The 8424-nt window shown below is 40.5% G+C and overlaps 2 non-coding genes across 2 annotated transcripts; both read left to right on the top strand.

Moving 5' to 3' along the window:
* Positions 1-371: 371 nt before the first annotated feature.
* On the top strand, positions 372-443 carry Trnaq-uug. Its single transcript has one exon. It is a non-coding gene; the product is annotated as a tRNA-Gln (tRNA).
* Positions 444-8073: 7630 nt separating this feature from the next.
* Positions 8074-8160, top strand: Trnay-gua. The gene is given in 2 exon segments: positions 8074-8110; positions 8125-8160. It is a non-coding gene; the product is annotated as a tRNA-Tyr (tRNA).
* The last annotated feature ends 264 nt before the right edge of the window (positions 8161-8424 follow it).

Genomic DNA, 8424 nt, shown 5'->3' with positions numbered 1-8424 from the left:
TTTTTCTTTCCTTCGCGGTACGGCGGGAGGGCGAGGGGAGGGTAGAACGGGGTGCAATGTAGCAAGGGGTTTGTAAATAACCACTTTCACGACGGCGGACATGTAACATGATAGGGCTCGAAATTTATTTGTGAACGAGCGGTATTTTAGGAAGGCGCAACATAGACGTGATGCTGAGACAGCAAACGCGAGAACGTGTATATATTTAGCTTGATCGAAAATAAAATCGACAATTATAAAATATATTACGTTTTGTACTTGTTGTCATTTTGTTTTTTTTAGCTTTCCGTTTTTTTGCAGTCATTTACGAGATCAAATTTTTAATTTGGACAGTCGACCTGTACGTTCAATAAAGTCGACCATCCCGAGAAGGTCCCATGGTGTAATGGTTAGCACTCTGGACTTTGAATCCAGCGATCCGAGTTCAAATCTCGGTGGGACCTAATGGGATTTTTTTTTATGTATCACTACTGTCCGTATGGTCCACTGTCCATTTCGCACAATATGTAGATTTTTTTTTATATTTACACATTTTGTTGTGCTGTTGTATTATTTAAAATATATAATCAATTGTACACGAGTAAACTGAAGCATTTTAAGATTAATGTAGTTTGACCGTGTCGACATGCGTTATCAAAACATTAAAGAGGTTTCGTTGTATATACACGTAACCGATACATGTAGTTGTCGGTAGTCGCGTGTCCACGTGCCGATTATGTCGAGAGCCCCGCTCTCTCGATCGTCCGCCGAAGTCGCTTAATCAGCGATTACGCAATCGCGCGGCTGGATCCTATAACGCTCGTCGTTCGTTTATCCGTCTGCGCGTAATCGTCGGCTGTCGGGCGATACGCGCGCGCGTTCGCGGAGCCCGCGTTATCGCGTTGTCGCGCCTCGCTCGATTTCGCGCTGTCCATCAGGCCTCTTATCTCTCCCGAATCACCGCCCGGACGCACCCGAAGTGACTTTTATTACCTATCGTTTCGAGCTCTCGAGCTCGTTCGTTTTTTCACGTCGGTGTCGAAGTTACGGTCGCGACGCAATAATACCGCGGCGATCGAAGGGGGGAAAAAAAGAAAAACGAGGAAGCGCTCGCAGCATTGCTCGAAGAAATACGATCCACAGCTGATACCCAGTCCGCTCGCTTACGGACTCGATAGTAGTAGTAGAGGTGTGCGAATAGTTCGAAATCGAATCGAATCGAATTTGTAAGATAGTTCGAGAATTTTGAATCAACAATGTTTCGATTTAGAATCGACCACCTATTTTATTTGCTTCAATTATATCTCCCGCGCGATCAATTATTCTTATCTAATAAGTATTTTTGATGTATGTAATGTATATCCATGTAGATTAATATAGAAAATATTCTAAAGCATTCGAACTATTCGTATATACACATATTATTAATTACGTATTTTCTAGTTCAAAATGTCACATAAGATCATGATCCTTTGTAATGAGATGTAAATCCAAAACAGGTCTTCAATTTGTTTAAATCATTACGTAAAATAATGTAATTCATACATTCTGATATTTATTACGTTTAAATTAACATGTAATGTAAATCTGGGAAAATTTGATTCAGATTCGATTTGTATTCGTATTAAAGAAATTCGATTCGATTCGATTCGACCATGCAAATGTTTGATTCGCACACCTCTACGATGTAGGATAGATTTCGATAATTCCGTATTTACGTCGCGGTCGTATCGAGAGCCTCAAAAAAAATGCCGGTATGCCACCGCACGTAAACTCGCTATGCAAATTCGCTATTTAAATCTAGCGATGTAAATTTGTGGATCGGATCTTCCATGAGGAATTCGCTGAGTCATTCGTAGGAAAAAAACTACGAGACGATTTTACGTGGACGAGCCGTTCGCATCGGAGATCGCGGAAATGCCGGATTATTGTAATCTACGTCGGGCAAGTGTCCGCGGCGCGTTTATCTACTGACCATTTCGCAGCGCGAGTAAAGAGCGGTTTTACGAGCCTGCCGAGATGGCGTATTGTCAGGTAGGCGGACATCGCACAACACGTGTGCATTCGCATTCGGCTTCGCAGGTAGCTGTTTGTATATGTACAGGGTGTCCTAGGAAATCTCAGCAAAAATACGTCTCAATATCGAAATAGTACGTGGTTGGAAGTCTCTCAGCTTCTTAAATCTTCATATAGATTTGTTTGATTATACAGATTTTACTTAATCTTTCCACGTCGCCGAGAAATATCGTCGTTACCAAAATCGTGGATTTCGTGATGTGTACTCTATAAATACGCGTACACATTACGAAAAATGTACAGGGCGTTTGCATTGTACTGAGCATTAGTGAGGGGCGATGCGAAGCGTGCGCGAATTGCGACTGCGAGGATAAGTGACGCAAAGGGGGTGTCGGACTATCCATTTTAAATGCGGATACGATACACTTTTTCTCTCCCGTCTAGCGCTTTTTCCGCCTGTTTCGTAAACACACAGAGATGGGTTTAATGGTGCGCGTTTATGCCGTCTCACGTGCTCGTCCGTCATCGCCCGGGTTGCACAAACGTTTTCTGCTACCAAACGCTACTTGCTCCATTCGCTGATTAATTGAGATAGCATGTAATTTTTAGTCGTGGTAGTCATAAGCTTGATCGGATTAGATAAATTATTTATGCGATACACGTTTATAATATATAATAAGAAAATCTAACATAAGTGAAAAGTGTCATCTACTATAATTTTTTAATAATATGTGAACAGTATTTATATTAATCTTTAAAAATATATTAAACATTAAAGTTATAAAGTAATAAAACATGTCTCTCTTTATCTATTTGCATATAGAAAATTCATTGCATATAGAAAATGTATATAATTATTTTTATACATTTAAAGGCATTAGGGCAATATTATGTATAATTATTTTTCATTTTCTTGTTTTTCTAAAATTTCTCAATTTTATATACAAATGTCTTGCATAATTTTTCCTTCCTACGTCGGTATTATTGATTTCGTTGGATCGCGCGGCAGCCAGGTGTTAAGGGTGTTAAATAAATTGCTCATATTCCGGGGTAACCCGTTATATGATAATCACGACGACGCTCCCAATCAGGAGTAAATGGCACGAATAAGTAATCGGCGTTCATTAATCGCGGTGGATCCTCGTTTCGTGAACCAGATTCCCGCGGCGCGGTCGTATAGCGGGTTTCCAACGTAGGCGGCGGCAGACGACGCCGACATTTTCCTACGATCGTTACCGGAAGTTCATCAAGATGTGACAACGCTACCGTGAAACTCCCGCGCGCTCGTAAAATACTTTCCCAATTTAAATTTGAGCGCGACGATCCCCGGGACCGGGAACTTTCCGGTTAACGAGCGGAACCCCGTAACTCAGACAGGCGATAAAATACTTCCCGTAATGATGGAACGTGTAATCGAGAATCACACGAGCTTTTATCCTGATATCCCGGAAATGCACTTTCGAAGAGATTTCCATCACGAAATCGAGTCGATCACTCCTCGGCGAAGTGTCATTCTTTCGAGAACTTAAAGGAATAATTTAATTTATTTATCGCAAGTTTTTTCATGACTTTAGACATCTCTTAAACATTGATTCACTTCGGGGGAAGAGGAAGAGCGCGTTTGAATTTTTCAAACGATCGTTACCGTCTCGACGTCGCGAATGAAACTCTGGATTACTGGCGTGCGATATAAAGCACTACGAGTCTAAATTAATAATCCCGAGGTCGAAGTGGCTGCTTATCGCGACGATAGGTGGTTCAAAAGTTCTAAACCATTTCGATACTGCCAGCTAGCGTAATGCGGTAGGTGGTACGCGGGAATAAAAGTTACGTGGCAGTAAATTAAGGAGATTTATGCATCCTTCCGCGACGCCGAATTTATCGCGACTTTAGACTCTCCCGCGGCTCGGAGCTTAACTGATCGACAATGTCGAGCTTACTTGGCGAATATGTCGTATCCGTCGTACTCGATATATACTTTCGAAAGGTTTTCGTATAATCGTCCTCGGAAACTTGGTGGCTGTAAAGTCCGTCTTATCCGCGAGATAATGTACGGATCGTCGTATAGTTTTCCGTCGTTCCGCGGAAGGAACAGAAAGACAGAGAGCGACATTAAATAGCTATCAGATATCGCGAACGAGAGGACTAACGATAATAAGATTTAGCAATGAGATGAATATTATACGATTATTACGGAATGCTATGATCTCTAAACTGTTATACCGCCATCACGGTGACGTGTCACGAGTCACAAAAGCGGAAATCAAACGCGTTCAAAATTTACTACATTAAAAACTTACACTATCCTTCGCGAAATTTATTCTCTGCTTTTATAACTGTTTTCACAGCTGAATGGCTGTAAAGCTATTCAACTCTCTGTGTTCCTTATCCGTGAGATAATGTCGTACAGTTTCCCATCGTCTCCTGAGGAAAAATGAGATAGGAGGACAAAGTGATGACGTTAAACAGCTATTGGATATCGTAGATACCTGATATTCGTGAATTTATCGCGATAACGATATCGCGAGATTAACGGCGGGAGTTCAATGGAGACCACATATTGTACCGAATATTATTATTACAGGATGTTGTTTTCAACATTATGTAATTGAACTTTATTGTGACACCCGATGATGCGTCATGGACCGCAAAAGCGACAATCGAGCTTGGAACGCGTTCAAAATTTTATTACATTAAGAGCCCCCACCGCTCGCCGCGAAATTTATTCTCTCTGGTGTATCTCTCGGACATCTTCTGTTATTCATAGTTTCAAATTTCGCGTTGTAACACCGCGATATGCTAATGCAAACGGTCTCAAACATTCCATTATCTGAATCGTAATGCACGTCTACGTACTTTGGAGAGCGCTTATAACCGTCTTCGCAACTAAATGGCTGTAAAGCTATCCGACTCCCTGCGTTCTTATCCGCAAGATAATACGTCGCTGGCCGTTCTAGCGCGGTGGATTAACCCGGGTATTTCTCTCTACAAATTCAGGCGGGAAAGACGGCGCACGCGACGGCAAACGCGCGGGGGAGGAGAGCGGAAGGACATTAAGTAGCAGGCCGATTGGATAACAAACATTTTATCGCGTTTAATTTTGAGAGTGAGCGCCTCCGTGACGTTAAACTTTAACAGCTTCTTTGGCAATAAATAATATTATGCACGCGGGGGAGGAAGAGAAGCTCGCGGGCGAGTGAGCCGCGGGGCAATTAAATAAAATGTGATACCGTTCGAGTTATGACGGGAATCTTTATAGCTTATGGCGTAACTCCTTAAATCCGGGGGAGGTATAAAGTAACTTCGCCGTTTATACGTCCGTTTATACACGAAACGCGTATATTCGACTTCTTGCACGTTGTCTCGAGGCAATTCCGTCGAACGCACTGGAAACAGGGACTGCAGAGCACCCTTCACGAAATCTCGAGGGGCGCTTGAAATTTGGAAGAGAAAAGCTTTCCATTCTGTAAATACTGGTACACAGTAACAAATGAAAATAGATAGTGTTACCATTTTCAAAGCGTTGCGATCACAATGGCGCCTTATTTCGTATATAATCTCGACGCCGAGGAATTTCGCGTGAATCCAACAACAATGGGCAGCTTCTTGAGCCAATTTCCCCGTAAAACCTCGATATCTAAGATTTACGCGTCGCGTCAATTACAAGGTGTTTTATTACAGTCATCGGAACGCGGCGCGACGCGCGCGCGACCCAACCCTCTTCGCGATCTCGCGACACACCCTTCGAAATATTTTACATCGTAAAAACGTTATTAGGCTTCGAGGGAGAGGGAGGTGGCATAGAAGGGAGACCGATGTTTAAATAAGACAAGAAATTCTTTTTATACGCCCGAAACGCGCGTCGCGTAAAAGTACCCCGCTTCGTAAAAAGAATCTCTCGAAGACGCGTACCGGAAACGGCGTGCTTCCTCGTATCGAATGATCCGCTGGAAGATGCACGCGTGTACACGATAGTCTTGGCACTTCGCTCGTGTACAATGTCGCGACTTAACTGCCCCTAAAAATTGTTTGTCTACGCGACTGCTTTAAAGACGCGGCTTATACGATCCATCCTGGCGGTGCTTTTAGCCGGTCCATCTCCCGCTCGTTGCTATCATTGTTTAAAGATGGACTTTAAAGCACGGGATATTGCGCGGCGATAAAGCTGGCCCATGGCGAAACGGAGATACGCGCTTGTATATAAAAGATAGAACGTTTCCGTCGCCGTTCCTTAAATAACTTAACTTCCCTTTAAATAATTCAAGAGCTACTTCGGAATTTACGAGATCTGAATTTTGTCAGTCTTTGTACTCTGGAGCACATTGAGATCCATTCGCTCAGAACTGAATGCCCGAAATGCAATTATTCGATATTCCAGGATTTTGCATTGTGCAACAAGAACACTCTAGAGATCTCGCGTATGAAAAATCGTTGCTCTCGATCTGGAACACTGTATACTCTCTATGAATTTCTTAACCAATATCGCTTGGTAACGAGGTCAAGCCTTAAATGACGCTCGTGAAATTGGGGAAGCGCGGAGAAATCTGCTGTTCTTGCGAAAGCGGCGCACAACGGCTTACATAATTCTTGGCGCCTTCTGACGACGGGGGAGGGGGAGGGGAAGAAACCGACTTGAGATTTTCCCGACGTCGTGAAAACTATCTCATGAACCGGGAACACGTTTCTCTCCGCGAATCCCTCATTAAACATTCGTCTCTCATTAAACCAGAGTGCGATCTAGGACCTTAATTCGGCGATGAGGAGTAATTAAGCGATGGGAGGGCGCGGGTGGCGAGGCACTTTGTTTCGCCGTAAACCGAGTTTAATGACTTCATGTAAAAATACCCCATCGGTTTTACGATTTGGCCCACCCCCCACCCGCAGGGTCTTCGTTTTCCTCCTGGGGACGTCTCCTTCGTCTACGGCCATAATTTTATAGTTTTATGTAAACTGTATCGAGCCATGAAGCACGGGCGTCTACGACGCTTTGATGGTGATTGGCATGCACGATGAGATATATAGGATCCTCCGGAGGCTAGTGTTTCCCGAATAATGGAGAAAGAATACCTGAAAGCACGTGCTTCGTTGAAAGTATTTGGAAGAAGTAAGACACTAAAATTTAATCACCTCGTCATAATTATCACCGAAATTTTTATTTTGTTATTTACATGACTTTAAAAAACTTGTTTGAAATGTTTTCGATCTCGAATTTATTTGCCGAATTTATTGTATGGATCTTTAATAATAAGATATATGCATATATATATGCATATATATATATATATATATATATATACGTATTTTTTTCTTGATTAAATAAAAACATATAAAAATATTATTTTTATTCTTTTTATCTTAAAAGAATAATGCCTTTCGAATGCGTTTACAAGTTTGTGAATTATAATTGTTCTCCGAATATAAAAGTTCCATATAAATATGTTTTGACACATAATTTTTTGCCTTGTTTTCTCAAGATTAAAGCTGCATTATAAATAAATGATAACTGTATCGCAAAATGGTGCAACACCAAATCAAATATCGAAATTTATCGAATGAGACGGAGAAATATTATCTGCGGATGTTTTGGGTTACCATGTCTCTCTTCGTCTTTTTTTCTATTTCTTTTTCCCTATTTTTCTCTCACAATCAATCTTTTGTATCATGTTCGATAGCAAGGTCGACAAGAGACAATAAACCTTAGATTATATTGCTCGTATTTTCATTTCTACATATTATCTGAACTACTTCGTTACTAATTAAATAAAAAATAGAGTAAAATACAATTTTTTAAATGTTATTAATATTAGAAGAAAAATAAGTAAATAAATTTTGTATTTATTATCGTAACGTTCTGTTATTTATACGCTATATATCTCAATAATATATTTCATATATCGTTATACATATGTTATAAAGACAAAAATATTGATTTTTTTATTAAAAAAACATTATTTAGTCACAATTGTTTTGCATTTAAATAATTAGTAACCCGTGTTTTTAAGTTCTTATACTTCATGTGCTATATAAAGTAAATGTACTAGCCAGGTAAATACCGATTTGAGCACGTACGTTCCCAAGCCTTCGATAGCTCAGTTGGTAGAGCGGTGGACTGTAGTTGGAGTAATGGACATCCATAGGTCGCTGGTTCGAATCCGGCTCGAAGGAATTTTTTTTCTTTCAAAACAATTTTTTTTTGTTTTTTCCCACATTATTTTATTTTCTACGAATTGAGCATTATTTTAAACTTTAGTGCTAATGTAAATAAATAAAATACAAAATATTTCTGTCACTAATGTATGAGTATAAATAAATGTGTAAACTGAGATATCAAAGGCTTTGGGACGTACGTGCTCAAATCGATATTTAACAGGCTAATACATTAATTTTATATATTACACATGAACTATAAAAAATTAGAACACATATTAC

Source organism: Wasmannia auropunctata, unplaced genomic scaffold (genome assembly GCF_000956235.1).
Source record: "Wasmannia auropunctata unplaced genomic scaffold, wasmannia.A_1.0 LD336050.1, whole genome shotgun sequence".
In the NCBI taxonomy this organism is placed as follows: Eukaryota; Metazoa; Arthropoda; class Insecta; order Hymenoptera; family Formicidae; genus Wasmannia; species Wasmannia auropunctata.
Note: the sequence above shows the minus strand (reverse complement) of the source record. Positions and strands in the feature narration are given on the sequence as shown.